A 20107-nucleotide genomic window follows, 5' to 3' on the forward strand; every position below is an offset into this window, starting at 1 on the left:
AGTGATGGGTAATAATAGATTATGACAGATTTTTACGAGCCTGTCAGTCAAAATGACGGACAATAAAAAAGTCTAGCGCAACCTCTGGTGTGTACGTGTGAAAATGCGTGAGCTGCAGTCAGACAGAGAGGTGAGGAGCCTATAGGCCCGTCAGTTAAACAGAGTGGATGTAGCCGATGAGAGAAGATGAAAAGAACGATTGACAACTTTTTCGTGAATAATGTGAGAAGGCCTGATCCGTCCGAAAATCATAAGCAATGCTCTGACACAGAGCCATCAACCTCCCAGGTTATGTCAAGCCCTGGTCCATTTATCTTAAGATGTTTTAAGTTTCAGTTCAGTGAAGCACTTTAAGCACCAACACTTTTTCAGTAAGTTACCTTTCTTGTAGAATTGTGCTTCAAATAAAGAACTTTATGTTGACCAGATTGTTAGTTAATCAAGTCAATTTTGCCTATATGGACAGCGATTTAAAAAAAAGTGAACTGGTAAAACTGCGGTGTTAAATGTGATGCGGTCGAAAATTTGGGTGCACCTAACTTTTGTGCTGGTGCACCTAAGAAAAAAAGTTAGGCGCACAAGTGCAGCCAGTGCAAAAAGTTAGTCTAGAGCCCTGAATGAATGATATGCTCCCTGAGTCCCTTTTGTAATATCCACCCGTTGTAAAAGGAAAAGTGATATCTAGTGGATAGTAGTAGCAATAACATTCACGATAATGAATGTTCAGTGCTTGTGGAAATATGAAAGAAAAAAAATCGATTCACTGCTTTTGAGAATCGATATTGAATTGACCACATTAAAAAAAAAAACGATTAATAGATTTTTTTGCCCAGCCCTACTGATGTTGTACTATTAGCTATAGTAACTGAGCCATTTTGAGAGTCATTGTTTATCTGGAGCTAGTGTGTTTTTCTTGGCCGGGTAACATTTCTCCATAGGGATGCTCATATTGACCGGTTAACCGTTAATTGATCGTTCAAATTTTGACCGGTTAATACTATCAGTTAAACGATTCAAAAAGGTATGTTTATTTTAAGTTTAATAATATTAATAATATTTTTTAATAATAAAAATAATTTCATAATACATTTTTAAATGACTATTAAATCGTACATGTTTTTAGTTTTCTTTATGGTGAAAGAAAAATATGCTAAGCATTAACTCACGGAGCGTGCAGACGCCTGCAACTAGGTGTAAATGCCCTCCGAAACGTTTTCGAGACCGATTAAAATCCTCAGCAAAGCTAATAGCGGAGCTACTGCAAGGGAATTTCGGTGCTAGCCATCAATTTGGGTGCCATCTGAAAGGGTGTTTTCTGCCACGGGTCTAATTGTCAACAAGCTCCAGACTGTCACCACAACACGTAAACATGCGTTTATTTAATAATTCACTTTATTAAATAAAAAATCCAAACTTTGGATTGAGGTAGGCCTGCTATTTTTATAGGCCGGTTCTTCTGTGTTTTCGTTTTGTCATAATTTGTTATTTAATTCAGTTTTTTCTTGCCTGTTTATTTTATGCTTTGCATTTATATTATTTTAGATTTTCTCCATTGTCCAAAACGCCGCAGGTTCGTGAAAATGTGATAATATGTGAATGCAGAGCTGTTGTTGATGTATTCAACAAAAGAGTTATTGAGATCTTTTCCCTGTTTCCTGTTTCCTGCATCGCTGCCGACGGCTTGTTTGTATCAGTGTGCTTACCACTTCGCTCTAATATTAGTGTATTTTATTATCGTTAATTATTATTGTCGTTGCTAACTTATCCTGATATCTCAATAACCCTGTTCTTGTTATTTACTTGAAGATTCTAAACCAAAAGTGATAGTTAACTTAACGCCGTTAGCATAGCAATAGCGTGTTAGCTTGCTTTCTGTTCACACTGTGGAATATCATCTTGCCTCTGGTTTGTCTTGTGTGCTAACTGTTTCTCTTTTTAAGCGAGTATACTATGATTCATCGAGCAACCTTGGTAAATTGGAATTGCACTTCAAATCCGGTGAGTTATGGCTTCTATTCCTATTATTGTTACTTGCACCTCATGTCATGTTTAGCTTAGCCTTCTCTGTCAGCTGCGAGGGTTTTATATGCGATAAATGCAGGGAAATAGTTAGGCTGACAGAGAAGATCTTAGAATTAGAGTCTCGCATCCAATCTTTATCTGAGGATAGTAAGAGTTTAACGACGATAGAAAACACGTTGGATGCGAGCAACATTAGCGCACACAGCTCGGTTCCGGTCGAAAATCCCCCGCAGCTGGGAAACTTCGTGACTGTGAGACGGCGTAGTCGCAGGCCAAAACATCACTCAACCGTTCCAATTACAGTCTCGAACAGGTTTGCCCCGCTCAGTGACGCACCGACTGAGAAACCTGCTGAAAGTGCCCTAGTTATCGGTGATTCTATTGTTCGGAACGTTAACATAGAGGCACCAGCCACCATAGTCAAATGTTTACCGGGAGCCAGAGCGCCTGACATCAAGTCAAATTTAAATGTGCTGGCTAAGGCTAATCGTAAATTCAGTAAGATTGTCATTCACGTCGGCACAAATGATGTTCGACTCCGTCAATCGGAGATCACAAAAGATAACATTAAAGAGGTGTGTGAGCTCGCAAGCATGATGTCAGACACTGTAATATTCTCTGGCCCCCTCAATGCTTATCGTGGTGATGAGATTTATAGCAGATTATATTCACTAAATGGCTGGTTGTCTGAGTGGTGCCTGCAGAATGATATAGTTTTTATAAATAACTGGAAGAGTTTTGAGGGCAGACCTGACCTGTTGAAACGAGATGGTCTCCATCCCTCCTGGGCTGGGACTTCCATCCTGTCTAGAAATATGGCAAAAAGTCTTAATGCTAATGCTAAAACTTGACTCGCTGGGGCCCAGGTCAGGGAGCAGACAGTATGGCTTAACCAACTGTCTGCTTGCCGTCTCACGTCGCAGAATACACAAAATGTACAACATGTAGTAATCCGTTCTCCCAAACATCACAAAATAGAGACTGTGTCTGTCCCCCGGATTAGCAAACATAAAATAATGCGTAAACCTCTTGAAAGTAATTTAATAAACGTTAAACAAACTAAACATGAACAAAATACAGATAATCAACTGTTACGACTCGGATTGCTAAATATTAGATCTCTCTCTAATAAAGCACTTTTTGTTAACGATATGATAACAGATCATAAAATAGACATGCTCTGTTTGACAGAAACATGGCTAAAACCAGATGATTATATTGCTTTAAATGAATCTGTCCCCCAAGATTATTATTATAAACACGAGCCTCGTCTAAAAGGCAGAGGGGGAGGTGTCGCAGCACTTTACAATAACTCTCTTAGCATTTCCCAGAAGTCGAACTCTAAATATAATTCTTTTGAAGTCATGGTTCTTCATGTTTCAACACCTAATACTAAAGATAAAACACTTTTTAAATTGATTCTAGCTATTGTATATAGGCCTCCAGGGCACCACACAGATTTTATTAAAGAATTTGGTGGGTTCTTATCAGAACTAGTACTGGCCGCAGATAGACTCCTTGTCGTTGGTGACTTTAACATCCACGTAGATAACGTTACAGATGCCTTAGGAATGGCTTTCAAAGACACTCTTAACTCCATGGGCATTAGTCAACATGTGTCAGGACCCACTCACCTTCGTAATCATACTTTAGATTTAATACTGTCTTACGGTATAAATGTGGACGACGTTAAAATCCTTCAGCAGAGTGAAGACATTTCGGATCATTATCTGGTATTATGTTTGCTTCACTGGCCTACGGCTGCAAATAAAACTCATTGTTACAAATATGGTAGAACAATAACTTCAACTACCAAAGATGCGTTTCTCGATAATCTGCCCGAATTGTCTCAAATCATGAGAAATAACGTTGAAGATCTTGACATTACCACTGAAAATTTTAATTCCACCTTCTCGGTAACGCTAGACAAAGTTGCTCCACTACGTTTAAAGAAGATTAAAAATGGCAGCCCCACACCGTGGTATAATGAACACACTCAGGCTCTAAAGAAAGCGGCCCGAAAAATGGAGCGCAACTTTAAGAAAACTAAATTAGAGGTATTTCGTACAGCATGGAAGGATAGTATTCGAAAATACAGGAAAGCCCTAATAACTTCTAGATCCGCCTACTTTTCATCACTAATAGAAGAAAACCAGCACAACCCTAGGTTTTTATTTAACACGGTGGCTAAATTAACAAAAAATAAATCGTCAGTGACTTCTGATCCTGTATATCAGCATAGCAGTGATGAATTTATGAACTACTTCACATATAAAATCCAAGATATTAGAGAAAAAATTATAACAATGCAATCAGAAGTGAAACCCGCTGAACAAACTAACTACAGCGCCCTTAAGGAGAAAATGCAATTATTTTATACCGTAGATCAAGATGAGCTGTCTAAAATTATTAGATCATCTAAATCAACAACATGCATTCTAGACCCTATACCTACAAATCTACTGAAAGAGATGCTCCCAGAAATTATAGATCCTCTTCTTGGTATTATTAACTCATCTCTAACATTAGGACATGTGCCTAAAGCATATAAAGTGGCTGTTATAAGGCCCCTTGTCAAAAAACCCCAACTCGACCCTAGAGAACTAAGGAACTACAGGCCTATATCGAATCTACCTTTCATATCTAAAGTTCTGGAAAAAGTAGTTTCAACTCAATTATGCTCCTTCCTCCAAAGTAATGACATCAATGAAGAATTCCAGTCTGGATTTAGAGCATGTCACAGTACAGAGACTGCTTTGATCAGAGTTACAAATGATCTGCTATTGGCGTCTGACCGAGGTTGTATCTCGTTATTGGTGCTGCTAGACCTTAGTGCTGCATTCGATACCATTGACCACAGCACACTCCTACACAGACTCGAAAATTACGTCGGCATTAAAGGAATAGCTTTAAAATGGTTTAAATCTTATTTATCTGACCGTTTTCAATTTGTAGCAATAAACAATGAGGTGTCACGCAAATCGCAAGTCCAGTACGGTGTACCACAGGGCTCAGTCTTAGTGCCTCTGCTCTTCGCATTATACATGTTACCTCTAGGAGATATAATAAAGCGACACGGAGTTAGCTTTCACTGTTATGCTGACGATACTCAACTTTATATTTCCTTGAAGCCTCATGAAACTCAGCAGTTCCATCGAATAATGGAATGCATAGTCGATATAAAAAACTGGATGAGTAACAACTTTTTATTACTTAACTCGGACAAAACAGAAGTGTTACTTATTGGACTGAAAACTGCTATAAGTAACAACCAAGAATACTGTTTAACTATTGACGGATGTTCCATAAAACCCTCATTGTCAGCAAAGAATCTTGGGTTCTATTCGATAGTAATCTGTCATTTGAGAGCCACGTCGCCAACTCCTGTAAAATTGCGTTTTTCCATCATAAGAATATATCTAAACTACGTCATATGCTGTCAATCTCAGATGCAGAGAAGTTAATTCATGCATTCATGACATCAAGACTAGATTACTGTAATGCACTGTTAGGTGGTTGCCCTGCAGGCTTATTACAAAAACTCCCAACTGGTCCAAAACGCGGCAGCTCGAGTTCTTACACGTACAAAAAAGTATGAACATATTAGCGCGGTTCTGTCAACCTTGCACTGGTTACCTATAAAGCATCGCGTTAACTTTAAAATCTTGCTTATTACCTATAAAGCCCTACATGGTTTAGCTCCTCAATACTTGAATGAACTCCTTTTGTATTACAGTCCTTCACGTGCATTCACGTGCATCTCAGGCGTCCTGTCAGTTGGTAATACCTAGAATTTCAAAATCAAGTGCAGGTGGTAGATCCTTTTCCTATCTAGCGCCTAAACTTCGGAATAGTCTTCCCTGCACTGTCCGGGAGGCAGACACACTCTGTCAATTTAAATCTAGACTACAGTAAAGACGCATCTTTTTAATCTTGCATACACTACACTTCCATAATATAAATCCTTTGAGGGCTTAGGCTGCATTAGTTAGATCAACCGGAACCAACAACACAAGTGATGTACTTGTTGCATCAAAGAGTGCAGAACAGTACTCTACTCTCAGCCAGTCTTGTCTCATTGTTCCAAGGTTACCACAGCGAGTAGGATGCAGTTCATGGCCTGACCTGATGGTAGAGCGGAGAATGGGAAGCGGCGACCTGACAAGACCTGAGATGACAGAGCTGGATAAAGAAGGATGCGGTGACCTGACATGTCTTCACCACAACATTTCAAATGCTATTAGATTATTAATGATAATCTTAAACTATAATTTATTTTATTAGTAAGTTTATTTATTTTATTTAGCCTTGTTGTGCAAGCTCTCTGGAGCTTGTGCAGAGGCAGCAGCTTTTGCCAGAGTGGAACTGGAATCCCCTGGTTGGGCCTGGGTTCTCCTGAGTTTTTTTTTCTCGATTAGAGTTTTGGGTTCCTCGCCACCGTTTGCATACTGTTTTTGCACTATTTGCCTGGCCGGGGGGGCTGCTTTAGAATTTTAAAGTTTTACTTACTTAATATTGCATATAGGAATTTATAGTCTGTTATATTTGACATGTGCTTCTCTCTCCTTTATCTTAAATGTGTGCTCTCACTGAGCGTGTGTGTGTGTGTGCGTACTTGTCTGTGTACGTACGTGTGTGTGTGTGTCTCTGCCTATGTGTGTTAGTACGTGTGCATATTGTGTGTGTGTGGAGTGTTTTGTATGTGGGTATGTCTGTCTTCTGTGTTTCAACTTTTTCTTGTTTTTGCAGGTACAACTTTAATTATTTTGCTTATAGTCAATATGTCTCATGTACAGCTGCTTTGTAACAATGAAAATTGTAAAAAGCGCTATATAAATAAAGTTGAGTTGAGAGTTGAGTATTCGTTATGCTGCTGTTTGCATGTTAAAATAAATCTGGGAAAAAAATGTTTGTATATTTAATGTGTCACAGACCCTCGTCAACTGTAGCTGTGTCTCATTTCGAAGTCTGCGTCCTACGGATGTCGCATGCGAAGGTGTATGCGACGGACAAACGCGACCTCCGGAGGACGCAGCCTTCGAAATGAGATGCAGCATGTATTTTTTAAATTCCAATTTATTATTAGAATCTTATCGGTTAATGGTTAATGTTCGGATAACGAGTGTCGGTTCTCGGTTAGGGAAATTAACCGAAATGAGCATCCCTATTTCTCCATGTTGTAAAGTTTAAGGGCAAGGCAGATTTTTTATGGGCGTGATATTTCTGTAAACTGACTTTGCTGTCACTCACAGCCGTTGAGTCACAAGTGGCAGCAAATTTGAATTTGCAACATCTGATAGCTTGCCTGTGGCTCAGTGGTTAGAGCATGGCGATAGCAATGCCAAGGTCATGGGGTCAATCCCAGGGAATTGCACATAGTCAGAAACAAATGTATAGTACATTGCAATGTAAGTCGCTTTGGATAAAAGCGTCTGCCAAATGCATAAATGATAGGATGATGGAAGTCAAGACACACAAAATATGCCTAAACAGAGTTCTAAATTAAAGTTTGAGTTCTAAATTGCGCCGCATCGAGATGAAAAAATCTCAACTTTTCAAAAAGCCGCAAGCTTGTCAGGTCATGTGACGAGAACCAACCAGCCAATATAGATAAGCTAAATGAAGATGGAGACAGACGATCACAGCATAATTTAATCTAGTAGCAGAGTTATTGCAAGGTATTTTCAGTGCATATTGTCAGGGTTCTGGTAGACGGAGAGCACACCACGGAGGTAGATAAGAAAAAGGAGTTTATTTCAAAAACAGGAATATCCAAAAACAGGTATTTAAAAAAACAGGAATATCCAAAAACAGGTAAGTATTTCAAAAACAGGAATATCCAAAAACAGGTAAGTATTTCAAAAACAGGAATATCCAAAAACAGGTAAGTATTTCAAAAACAGGTAAGTATACTTATCGGGGTAAAGAATTGCAGTGAAGACAACAAGACTGAACAGGGAAGAACAAAAAGGTGCAAACTTAAATAGAATCCTGATGATGTGATGCAGGTGTGGACTAATCAAAAATGGTGGATGTGCGGTGCATGCTGTGAAACTGAGTTCAGAACTCCGGGGAGAGGGAACGGGTGAAGCGAGCTGGCGGTGACGACATGGGGGCGTGGCCGGTGGTGCTGAAACCGTTACACATATAATCCATATATCTAGGGATGCACTGATACCGATACCAGTATCGGGTATCGGCCCGATACCAAGCTCATGTACTCGTACTCGTACTCGTAATGACACACCGATACCAAAGACCGATACCTCACGTGACATACATAGAGCCCTATGATTTCCGCAATGCGGAAAATGCAGAACAGAATAGAGGAATCCAGGCATAAAAACAGAATTTGCTGTACAACACGGAATGACACGGAATCTGGCAAATGTATTATTTCCTAACAAGAAATTAGCACTGAACCGCTAACGTAACAGCTAACGAAATATTCAGATACTGTTTAAATATGTATTCTGCTTGTTTTGCGTGATTGTGTGTGAAAGTGTGGTGCGGTTGCGTGTACTAAACCTGAACGCATTGTGCTTGTGGAGCTTTCAGAGCCAGTGTTTCACTGCATGACAACACGAACACATAACAAACACCATTTGCGGCGATCCGTCAAAATAAAAGTCTGGTTAACTTAAACAAACGCTCTTTGCGGCGTCCCGTCAAAATAAAAGTCCGGTTGACTTGAACAAGTTATAATACACTCACATTTTACCACACCACCCCCCTTGAATTTTTTATAATTCAACCACAGAGTATATTGTTTACTTTAGCAAACTGAAGTAAATGTGCTAGTAAAATTGTGCTACTTATCATAAAAATATTTAACTTAATTTAAAAATAGTACCTAAAAACAAAAGAAAAAAAAATGTACCAGTAAGATACTGGTTTATTAACATAATTGTACATTATACAGGCATCGGTTATAGATAGCGGTATCGGCGAGTACCAGAAAAAACTCTGTCTAAAAAATGGTATCGGTGCATCCCTACATATATCCTTTGTTTATACCTCCTTGTCTCAATGGCTATCATGGCCCATGGTTGCTTAGCGACGACAGACACCAGGAGAGTGCAAAGTCCAGTCGCTTTGGAAAAAAAGGAGAACGCAGTTCAGTTCGCGTTTTCCGCACGGTTTTAGACGCGAAATGTGAATCCGGCCTTATGGAGTTGAAATAGACTATGCACGATCATTTTGTCTCAGTCCGCTCAGTTACATCCGGTGCACATAGCGTCTATAGGGAACAATGACGTTTTCACTCAAGATGCACCTGGAACATGAAACGATGCAAGTAAAATTATCTAAACACTACATCTTACTAGGTATTGAACGACCTTAGATATTTTGATGTCGACTATTATGTGATAAAAGTCACGTCGACGTCAACTAGTCGATGACCTCATTAATTAATAAAATAAGAGCATAGGGAATGTTTTGCAAAAAGATTTGATGGGTGTGAGCAGTGTGTGCGTCGGGCGGGCTGAGCGAGAATGGCGGGACTCCCGCAAAATAGTCTCTAAATATATAGTAACTAAATACAAATAAACTGTAGTTCATCTACTGCACAAGAGCAACAACAACTAAACTAAAATAAAACTATTTTAAAGCCTGAGGTCGTTGGTAGCGAAATATGCAGTAAAAGTCAGATCGTATGTACAGACCAAACTTCCCTGACATTTACAACAAGTCAACTGAAAGTGTCAAGTGCAGTAGTAGACGAAACAACAGAAAAATGTGTTGAGTTTGTTTGTGATGGCATATAGAACAACGTCAATATATTTATTAGCCTAGTGCAGCAGACGCTTTATCATAGCGGACTTACAAACGCAGCACCTCAGTGACACAGCAGCCAATATGAGAAACATTTTTATTTATTCCGTTTCTTTCTGTTTTTGCACTATCTGCCTGACCGGGGGGCTGCTTTAGAATCTTAAAGTTTTACTTAATTAATATTGCATATAGGAATTTATTATCTGTTATATTTGACCTGTGCTTCTCTCTCCTTTATCCTAATTGTGTGCTCTCACTGAGCGTGTGTGTGTGTGCGTACTTGTCTGTGTACGTACGTGTGTGTGTGTGTTGTGTGTGTGTGTGTGTGCGTGCGCATCCGTGTGTGTGTGTGTCTCTGTGTCTGTGTGTGTTGGTGCGTGTTGTGTGTGTGGAGTGTTTTGTGTGTGGGTGTGTGTGTTGGTGCGTGTTGTGTGTGTGGAGTGTTTTGTGTGTGGGTGTGTCTGTCTTCTGTGTTTTCAACCTTTTCTTGTTTTTGCAGGTACAACTTTGATTGTTTTGCTTGTAGTCAATGTGTCTCATGTACAGCTGCTTTGTAACAATGAAAATTGTAAAAGCGCTATATAAATAAAGTTGAGTTGAGTTTCATGTTTTATTAAATGGGGAACAAGTACAAAAATAGCCTATAATATAAAAAGATCTGCGTGTGGAAGCCAGTTCACTGAAACGGCAGCAGAACAAATCGTGAATGTTGCGGACGAAAAAAGGGACACATTGTGAATGATGCGTGCGGAAGCAGGACAAGATAACAAATATAATTGGCAGGAGTGTGAAGCGAGTGGGAATGACATCCGTCCCGTGCGCAGGTCACTTGGAACAGTCAGCGGTCTTCTTAAAGGTACAGTGTCAAAAACTCACATGACCCGCGACATCAAGCTTTAAATGTCACATCAGAGCATTAATGTTGACTAGATCGTGCAACCCCTACATCATACATCGACAACCAAAAAGGGGAAATCTTCAGGCTATCGACAACCAAATAGGGGAAAGGCTTATGGAGTTTAAATGGACCCTAAACTCACGCGCATGGAATCCGCGCGCGCACGCGCGATGCAAACGCTCATAATGATAACCACGCGCGGAAAGCTGCTCCGCGAGGGCGCATTTAAACTCTGCGAGCGAGCAGAACAGTATCCGCAAGCGGAAAAGAATCCTCTCGCGGGCGCATTTCTGCTCCGCGAGCAAAAACTCAGTCCGCGAGCAGAGGTTTTGACGAGCACGCGCGCGATTCTCTCTATGCTCTCGCAACTGCTCAACACTTGCTCGCTCGTTGAGTTGACTTCTGAGACTTTGGACTTTGTAAGTTGCACCCCTGGGGTGTGAGAGCCTCCCAAAATTTCCGTATACTTATAATGGCGCCCATAGACTCCCATTAAAAACCTAGATACCTATATATTCACGCGTTATTTTCGCTTTGGACCCATGAATGACTACATCAAATCGAGCGGCCCATTGAGGAATGGTGTGTGATGACTTTTGGAAGCGATCGGGTGGAGGGGGTGCGATAGGGGGGCGAATAAAAACCCGAAAAATTCCATTGACTTAACATTGCACCCAACTTTGACGGGTCGTAGCTCCGAGTGAGGATATCGTAGAAACATGAAAATAATACACGAGTTATATAGTTATATTTATTATATTGTTAAAATGTTTGTAAAACATAAGTGTGATCATTAAGCATATTGTTCGCGACATGCAAATATCTAACGTTACCGTTAGAGTTTAGAATGCCAGTAAAATGTATGTTGTGTGTTTTGACCTGGGTTTGAAACTAAATTCATAAGTAATGTAGTGTCACTGGGCAAGCTTATTTTAAAGTAAGTTTGCATGAACGTTCTCATCAAGGAGAAAATGTCGCAATCCGGGGTTTAGGCCTATATTCTTGTAAATCTAACTTTATGTTTTACAATGCTGGCTAAATGTATCACAGTTATCGGACATAGTGTGCGATTTGTCTTATAAGTTAGACTTAACTCAAAATATAATTGTGTTGTTTATTACATCACAGAAAAAGCCGTTGGGAGTTCACATGGAATGACAGCACCATGTGGCAGGAGATCACGACAAACTTCATCTTTTCAAACTTCATCGTTTAAAGTAAGTATCTTTATTCATTTTATTATATTTATTAGATTGTTAAAATGTTTGTAAAACATCAGTGTGACCATTAAGCATATTGTTTATGACATGCAATCTAACAAATCTAACTTCATGTTTTGCAATCCTGGCTATATTTACCAGTTATCGTAAATTTGTTGTTGTTGAAATGCAAATTCACAATGTCACTTTAATTAAATTTTTGTTTTGTTGTTGATAGTGCATTTATTTTTCATTTTTTTCAGAATCTTTTTTGTGCCATTTTATTTGTTAATTTATTTGAATTTAATTTGTATTTTTACTCTCTTTTTTTATTTAGTTAATTGTTTGTTTGAAAATGTTAATGCTGATTATATGTTCACATTGTTGACAATATTACATTGCTGAAAGGTGAGCAGACCATCCAGTGTTGAACTGCTTTGTTTTAAAGTTGCAGTTCTAAAAACTGTTTAATGTTTGAATGTTTTAAGCATTCAAAGAAATAGTCAAAGCCTAAGCATGTTAAAAGGTTAAAAGTGAATCTTCATTTATCCTCCGTTAGTTTTAAATTGATTTTGAAATTTTCCAGGATTTTTTTTATTTTATTGACTGTCATTTTGTTTTTGTTAGTAAGTATGTTTTTTTTTACCTTGTTTATATTTCTTTCAACATTTGTTCTGTTAGGAAGTATGGATTTTATTTGACCTCATTTATATTTCTTTCAACATTAAGGATAATAAACAAAACTTGAAACCTGCAGTTATAGTTTTGTTTTATAACATTGCTAGAACACAAGAACATAACATCTTTGTCTATAAAACTCACAGAAAAAAGTTCACTTGACATAATTTATTGAGAAACATTGGAAAAGAATTAGAAGTCTTTTCAACTAACAAAACTGTGTTCGCTGAACAAAAAAGTGACCTGGGACTTTACTCAGTGATTTGAATTGAGTGAACCACTTGGTCCAAAGTTGAGTAAACTCAAAAAACCTGTGCAGCAAGTTGCCTTGAAATTTTAAGTTAAGTCAACTTTTTATTTTTTACAGTGTTCTGACCCGGCTCACGTTTCCACTGGCAGGAAGCAGAACCCTGTCAATCCCAGTCAATATTTATTTCCATGTAAATTTATATTTAAACTGAGTAATATGAAATAGAATGATATAAAACACAACAGAGCTTCCTGTCATTTCCTTTTTTAAAGTAGTCATACGTGATTTAGGCAACATATGCCTACACTGATTATTCTAACTGTTTTTTAATCAAATGTAATATGATATAAAACACAATCCCTTATTAGACCGTATAAGATGTTTGTTCAGTACGTAATTTAAAAGCTTACCAGCTGAGGTCCGGATAATTAAATACCAAAAAACATGAATTGATGGTTTTTGGCAGACCAAAGAAATAAATATGTCTTTTTATATCTATAAGATGGCATTACAATGTCTGACAACAATATAATGAAGGAAAATGTGCAAAATGCCCTAATCTCTAAACCTGCACTGAATATACATTCATTTCAACATTAACAACTTTAAAAGAAAACTAAAGTGTTGTTTTCTGATGAACTGAGATTAACATATAGAAGCATCAAGTTGTGACTGAACATCCTCTGATAACATTTCAGCTCTTCTTGTGGCTGGTGCAGCTGAAAGGGGGGTTTGTTTAATATTTTCTTTTAGTTTATGTCTTTATTTTCCTTCTAAAAGTGTTTCACAGAAGCCTCCATGCACTCTTTTGCTATTTTCCCATCAGTAAAGGGCTTTTTATGTTTTCCTAAGATCCACTGTATTCTTAGTGAACATTCATATGCTCGTTGTTGGGCAGTAAGTGAGGGAGGAAGGACCCGTGTAGATTGCTACTACTGGGCTTTGAGCTAGGGCTGGACAATAATTCAATAACAATTTTTAAACACATTTTCGATATTTCAATATACATTACACGTCCGGGTCTGAGCCCTCACTCTGCATCGCGGCAGTGGCTACTGGTGTTATGGAGCGCCACTCCATCTTGCCCCAGTATAAATCTCTAGTTTAAGCCTGTGTTCACACTTGAGAAGAAAAAGTTGACCAAGGCGCTTTTTTAGTAAAAAAAACGCTGGCAGCGTTTGGTTACAAACAGCAGCCGAATGCCATGACTTCATCGTCAGCGTCAGTGCACGACGGCAGCACAGAGAAACAGATAGGAAGCGTAACGGATGTCTATTTGAATTACAAACAGAGAGCGTCTTTGCAATAACTAATCACATATTTAAAAACAGTAATATTAATTTCTCGCTAGAAATGCAATCAGAAGTTGTTGAAAGTGAAAATTAAACTTACATTTATACAAAACTATGCTCCAATAGGCGTTTCGGCCGCAATTTTATTTTTTCGAGCTGGAGCCTTCTCTACCAATTACGTTCCTCGCATGTTGTTATGGAAACGACAGATCTCTGTCATTGGTTAGCTGGGGAAAAGGAGATTGACGTGGGCGAAAACCTTCCAACTTTTTTCAACCTCAAAAGACGCTCTGAGCTGCAGAAAAAGACGCCGGAGCTGGCATTTAGAAAAGCGCTCAGGACGTTTTTGAAAACACGGTTTACTCCATAGGATTATAATGTAAAACAGACGCTAGCAGCTTCGAAAAAGAATTCAAGTGTAAACACAGGCTAAGTTTAATATTGATCATTTTTGTCCGTATATTAATTTACAAAATGGATCTGCAACTTACTAATGCTTGCTTTCGGAAAATAAATACGAACAAGTTTAAACTGTTCTCAATGTCAATTTCGAGTTTTTTATAGCCAACTGAAGCACACTGTAGGGCCTTTGAAAGACACTGAAATGAATGAAAACGGTTCTTAATGTCAGTTTGCAGGAGAGCATGGCAGATCTTGTTTTGCAAAAACTGGAAATACAATCATACATAAAATTCAGTGGACGTTAATAATTGAAAATTATTAATTTAGAAGAATATGTCAAAAGAAAAAAGTGTCAAGTAATGGGAGGCCTGTGCCCATGTAGAGCTTTGTAAATATGTCAATGCTTTAAAGCACATTTGAAGTTACGGAATTATGCTTTGAAGTACATTTAAAAAAGTTATTCTCAATTTTATTGGTAAACATGATTCTAATATTTGAAACTTACACAAGGTAAGGGCACAGTCCTATACAAAAACATTTTATTCTAATAATCATATGTAGCTTTGCACACTGCTGGCATCTAGAATGATTTTGATCAGCATGTTATTGTTCATATCAGAGCGCTCTCTCAACTTCTATCTTACATTTAACTTTTTTGCGTGACTTTTAAAAAAAAAACATAATAATTGCCAATTTATTGGCATATGTCGTTCCCTTTTCGGGGGAAGCATCAGTCAAACCCATTCTTATTTTTGTTCTTATCTCCAATTTGTGTAGTGAAGCAGTGGTCCTGATCTATTGGTCAAGTTAGCTAGAAATTATGTGAACTTGTTGTGTGTGCATCTACAGTATGCGATCACATTAACAGCCGAAACTTATAAAACTCTGTATCATCTGGTCATCATACAGATAAGTATGATATCATTCGAAGCCGTTATTATTTTACATTTATTTGCGTACACACGATTACGACAAAACATTTTGTCAAATAAAGAAAGCCAAAAGGATGCACTTTCTGCCATCTGTGAACTGTTTCTCTCCGTTCACAGAAGCGCTTCAGGGGACATTCTACCAGAAACTTACATTATCTGGCCTTGAACTGTTACAGTGAATATTTCATCCAAAAAGTATTTCATCCAAAAAATGTCTAAAACTGACTGATGTTTGATTTCAGTGAGTTGTTCTATAAAGGAATATGTCATTCATTCGTTTCTCAGATATTTTTTTCTTTAAAACACTTTTGAAAATAACAAATCCTGTCCTTGTCCTCAGCCAAATTGGATCTACAGCTTTCATAGTTTTGTTATGCTTTTTTTGAGGAGGATGAGCTAAAGTGTCAGGCCCCGTCACGATAAATGTACGTTTCTGGTAGAATGCCCTTCAGGTGTGCATGAGATGTGAAGTTATGTAAGTCATGTTGTGCTGTTTATGCTGCCATTTACGGTTTTCCATTTCCATTCCATTATGCTGACATTAACGGTATTTTTAATGCATCATACACTATATTCCCTTAACCTCCTAAATAGCAACACTCTACAGGGCTTCTAAGTGGTCAGAACGGACTTACAAAACATATTTTGGACTTATCACCTGTTATAAACTCAGATATGTCGATTTGGAGGGCAATTAAATTACCATACAACCTTTGTCAAAAAAAGTAGGTAATTCGCCAGGGGATTTTTCCACTGGTGGTGGGAGAAAAACACAGACATTCTGAATTCGGATGGCAATAATAATCACTAACGTACCCCTGTAAATTGTGAACATATCTTAAGGCCCTATGAGGAACAACCACCGTCCAAATAGGGCTTTGGTTTCCAATGTTTTGTCTGAATGCTAGCGCATTGCAACTACAATATTCTGCCATACACAAATGCCCCCCCTGCTTTTAAAGATGGTTGGCTCTCCCTGTTGAAATAAACAGCACATGCTGGGTTAGGTAGGTTTTGATGCTGGTTTGAGCAGCTTAAACCAGCTATGGACCGGCACATGACCAGTTTAAACCAGCATCAAAACATACCAAACCAGCATATGCTGAGTGTGGCAACATTGGTGTGACCCCCTTAACAGAACTTGTTAAAGTACACAGACCTTTCTTTAGGGCATCGGTTCCCAACAGGGGGGTCCCGGCCCACAAGGGGGCCTCAGCGAGCTCTGTGGGGGGTCGTGTCATATTTTGAAAAGTGTTGAGCAGTGAGCATTAAGGAGAACGATCATATTACTTTAGCTAATTTTATCCATGATCCCCTGGCTGACCAAAAAATGGACAAATTTGTAATTCGTCCTCCACAAAAACGACCGAGTGGACCCTTCACCTACAGCAGCTGATAGTAATGACCCAGGCATACTGGACCCAGGTGAGGAAGCTCCCACCAATTCGTGTCGCAGTTTTAGCAGTGCTAGCAATACTGGAAATACAAAATGCCGGAAATACCAAGATAGTTACCTGAACTACGGCATTATCTGCGCCGAAGTCCTTGCTAACGAATGCATGAGGCCGTCCAAACTAATGAGACATTTACACACAACTCATCCTCAATACCGCGACAAGCCCAGGACATATTTTGAGCGCAAGGCAAAAGAATTGACACACTCCCAAAATGAGATGAGGGAAGTCACAGCTACTGACAAGAAACTTTTAAAAATATCGTATACAGTTGCTGAAAAAATCGCCAAAGCAAAGAATGGGCATACAATTGCAGAAACTCTGATTTTGCCATGCGCAACAGAGATTGTCAAGGAATTATTTGGAGAGGATGAATCAAAACAATTGGCTAAGATACCATTATCAAATAATACGGTCAAACGTCGAATCGCAACAATGTCAGAAGATGTGAGGGGTCAGCTTTCTGTGCGACTTCGTGGTAATAACTTTGCACTTCAAATAGACGAGTCTACCGACGTGTCAAAAATGGCACAACTCTATGCATACTTTCGTTATTTGTTTTGTTTTGTAAAGAGCTCCGTACCACGACGACTGCAAACAATATTTTTGAAACTTTGGATAATTCCATGAGATCAAATGAGCATTGACCGAATTATTACTCACTACAGCAGCAATCCTCACACTGATTGATAAAGCCCCACAAATAACATGCAAGTATTGAGGTGCCAGACAGCAGTCATTTTGTAATAGCCTATATTCATTCTTTTTTTCTTACACACCAATGTGAATACTTATATTTTTAATATTGCATTTCAAATAAGGCCAATTTAAAGGCTACTCCTTTAGGCTTACATTTTTGAATTACAAATGGCCTCCTGGTCTACTGATGATTTGGTTATTGTATTTTAAATATTATATATAGGCTATTATTTGTGCATAACCATATCTGGTTATAGTAATAAACATACCGTTTGTTTGAAAACAAAAAATTTTTGTCATCCTTGCTGCAAGCTTACAAGAGCGATAATATCATTAGATATGTGTACACTGTAAAAAATGACACAGCTATTTACTTAAAAAAATTAAGGTAACAGTAGTACACAAAATGTTTTTAAGAACTTTAAATCATATTTTTAAAGCAATATTCCACAAATAAATCAAGTAAAATTACCTAAAATATTTAAGCACGTCACATGATAAACTTTAAAAAATCAAGAAGAAATACTAATTTGAGCATTGGAGATAACTTCTTGATCTTTTTTAACTTCAGTTTAACATTTATTATTGTTTATAACATATATGATGTACAAGTAAGCTGAGAGTTGACTCAGAACTGACATTAGCAGCATTACTGTTCACTGTGTGAAAAAACAAACAGCTTGAGCTGTCCCACAACCTAAGCACAAGCGCCACTCTTCCGAAAGATGGTAACCACGAAACTCACAAATACAAACAGAATATCTTCTAAATCTTAAAGACAACTGAACAATAAACACTATCAAGTCTTTCATTTTATTCTATAGCACATAAAATAGCACTTTTTCACAAAAATGACTCTCCTAATGCTGTCGCATGCAGAGCATGCTGGGAACTCTAAATGCACTGCTCAGTTAGGGAAATTAACTTAAATAATTCATGTAGTTCCACCACAAAATAATTAAATAAAGATCCTTTATCCAACTTTAAGTGGGTTGAACATGATAAAATTAAGTTGAATTCACTCAATTATTTGTGCATTTAGAATTCCAAGATATTTCTATCATTTTAACTTAAATTTTGGTTAAAAAAACAAGGACACAATTGTATTAAGTCAAGTTTACTCAATTAATTTCATGAAATCTACTACGACACAGAATCATTTTTTACAGTGTAGGGGGCCCTAAAATATTTTCTTGGGAAAAAGGGGGTCTCAGACAAAAAAAGGTTGGGAACCACTGCTTTAGGGTCACTTTACCTAGTTTGTTTATGTTGTCGTTTCATTTTTTACATCATTTTAAAAGACACATAACTCTTAAGGATACTGCTGCCTCCCCATCCCATGCCATCACTCATACTGAAATCCTCTGGGACACTTACCTGCAACAAGAGAAAACTTTTTGTAGCATTTTCATGTCTATTCCCTACGTCATTTTCTATATCTTACACTCTATATAAAATTTCTATATAAATGCTATGCAAAATATACCTCTAATTACTACAAAAATCAATGTATAATGACAACACACTTTTAAAAAACAAACAAACCATGTAATCAAAACAAAACACCGCTTCCATTGCTCAATCGTGTCTTTACGTTAACCTTTGTGAATTCAACTCACCAGCACAGCAGCCTTACAGAATGTTTGAAGACTTTACAAACTGTGTGTTGATATGCACAATGCCAAAAAGGACCCAGATCTGCGGTAAAAGATGGTAAAAATTCCACGTGGTGACCATGACTTTCAGGAAAAGGGCACTGCTTCAAAATAAGGACATTTAAGTTTGCTCAGCTCTTAACTGATATTTTATATTAATGCCACAACCCAATGTTTTATTCTGACAGTTCAAACCTAAAATCCTCTTGCGTAACTGTATTCCCGTAGCGCCTTCTTCCTATTTGTTTTTACGGCGGTTGGCATCTGGCGTATTGGGCATTCTTCTTCTGGTGTTTTATGGCGGTTTGGCAATGTATTGGTGCATTATCGCCCCCTTCTGCTTCGGAGAAGTGATCTTCTTCTTGTGGGATTTGCGTCAGTTTAGATGCTTTCTAAGGCGTATTGCTGCCCTCCTCAGTTCATCTGAAAAACTATATTTTATAGATCAAATCTCGGAGTAGTGACAAGATACATACATACTTGCAGTGTACCAGTTAAATCTAGAATAAAATACCTTGGGATTGTAATTACCAAAGACTTAAAAATATGAAAAAATCTTCACCTAGTGCAGCAGGAAAAAGGAGATCGGTTTCACCACTTCAAATTAAACAACTGCTGCTTTCACATGAAACCCACTGAACTAACTTATCATAAAATTGACTCCCTACCTACATTTCATGTACATGTAACAGTAAGCTACCCAGAGGTGGGTAGTAACGCGCTACATTTACTTCGTTACATTTACTTGAGTAACATTTTGGAAAATATGTACTTTTTAAGTAAAATTAAAAGTGTGTACTTTTACTCTTACTTGAATAAATTTCTAATAGAAAATCTGTACTTTTACTTC

At 38.0% G+C, this 20107-nt stretch overlaps 1 protein-coding gene across 3 annotated transcripts in view; it reads right to left on the reverse strand.

Annotated features, from left to right (window-relative positions):
* cmc2 (C-x(9)-C motif containing 2) overlaps positions 1-19569 on the reverse strand; it is a 43380-nt gene extending 23811 nt beyond the window's left edge. The window contains exons 1-3 of one of the 3 annotated variants that reach the window (XM_057347548.1): positions 19453-19569; positions 19222-19300; positions 18913-18979 (exon numbers count right to left, since the gene is read on the reverse strand). The gene's annotated coding sequence lies outside the window, so the exon portion shown is untranslated. Of the gene's footprint in view, positions 1-18857; positions 18980-19221; positions 19301-19452 lie in introns of all 3 variants that reach the window. The other 2 variants (XM_057347547.1, XM_057347546.1) reach the window with 2 other exon arrangements.
* Positions 19570-20107: the final 538 nt, after the last annotated feature.

This window comes from Triplophysa rosa, linkage group LG12 (genome assembly GCF_024868665.1).
Source record: "Triplophysa rosa linkage group LG12, Trosa_1v2, whole genome shotgun sequence".
In the NCBI taxonomy this organism is placed as follows: Eukaryota; Metazoa; Chordata; class Actinopteri; order Cypriniformes; family Nemacheilidae; genus Triplophysa; species Triplophysa rosa.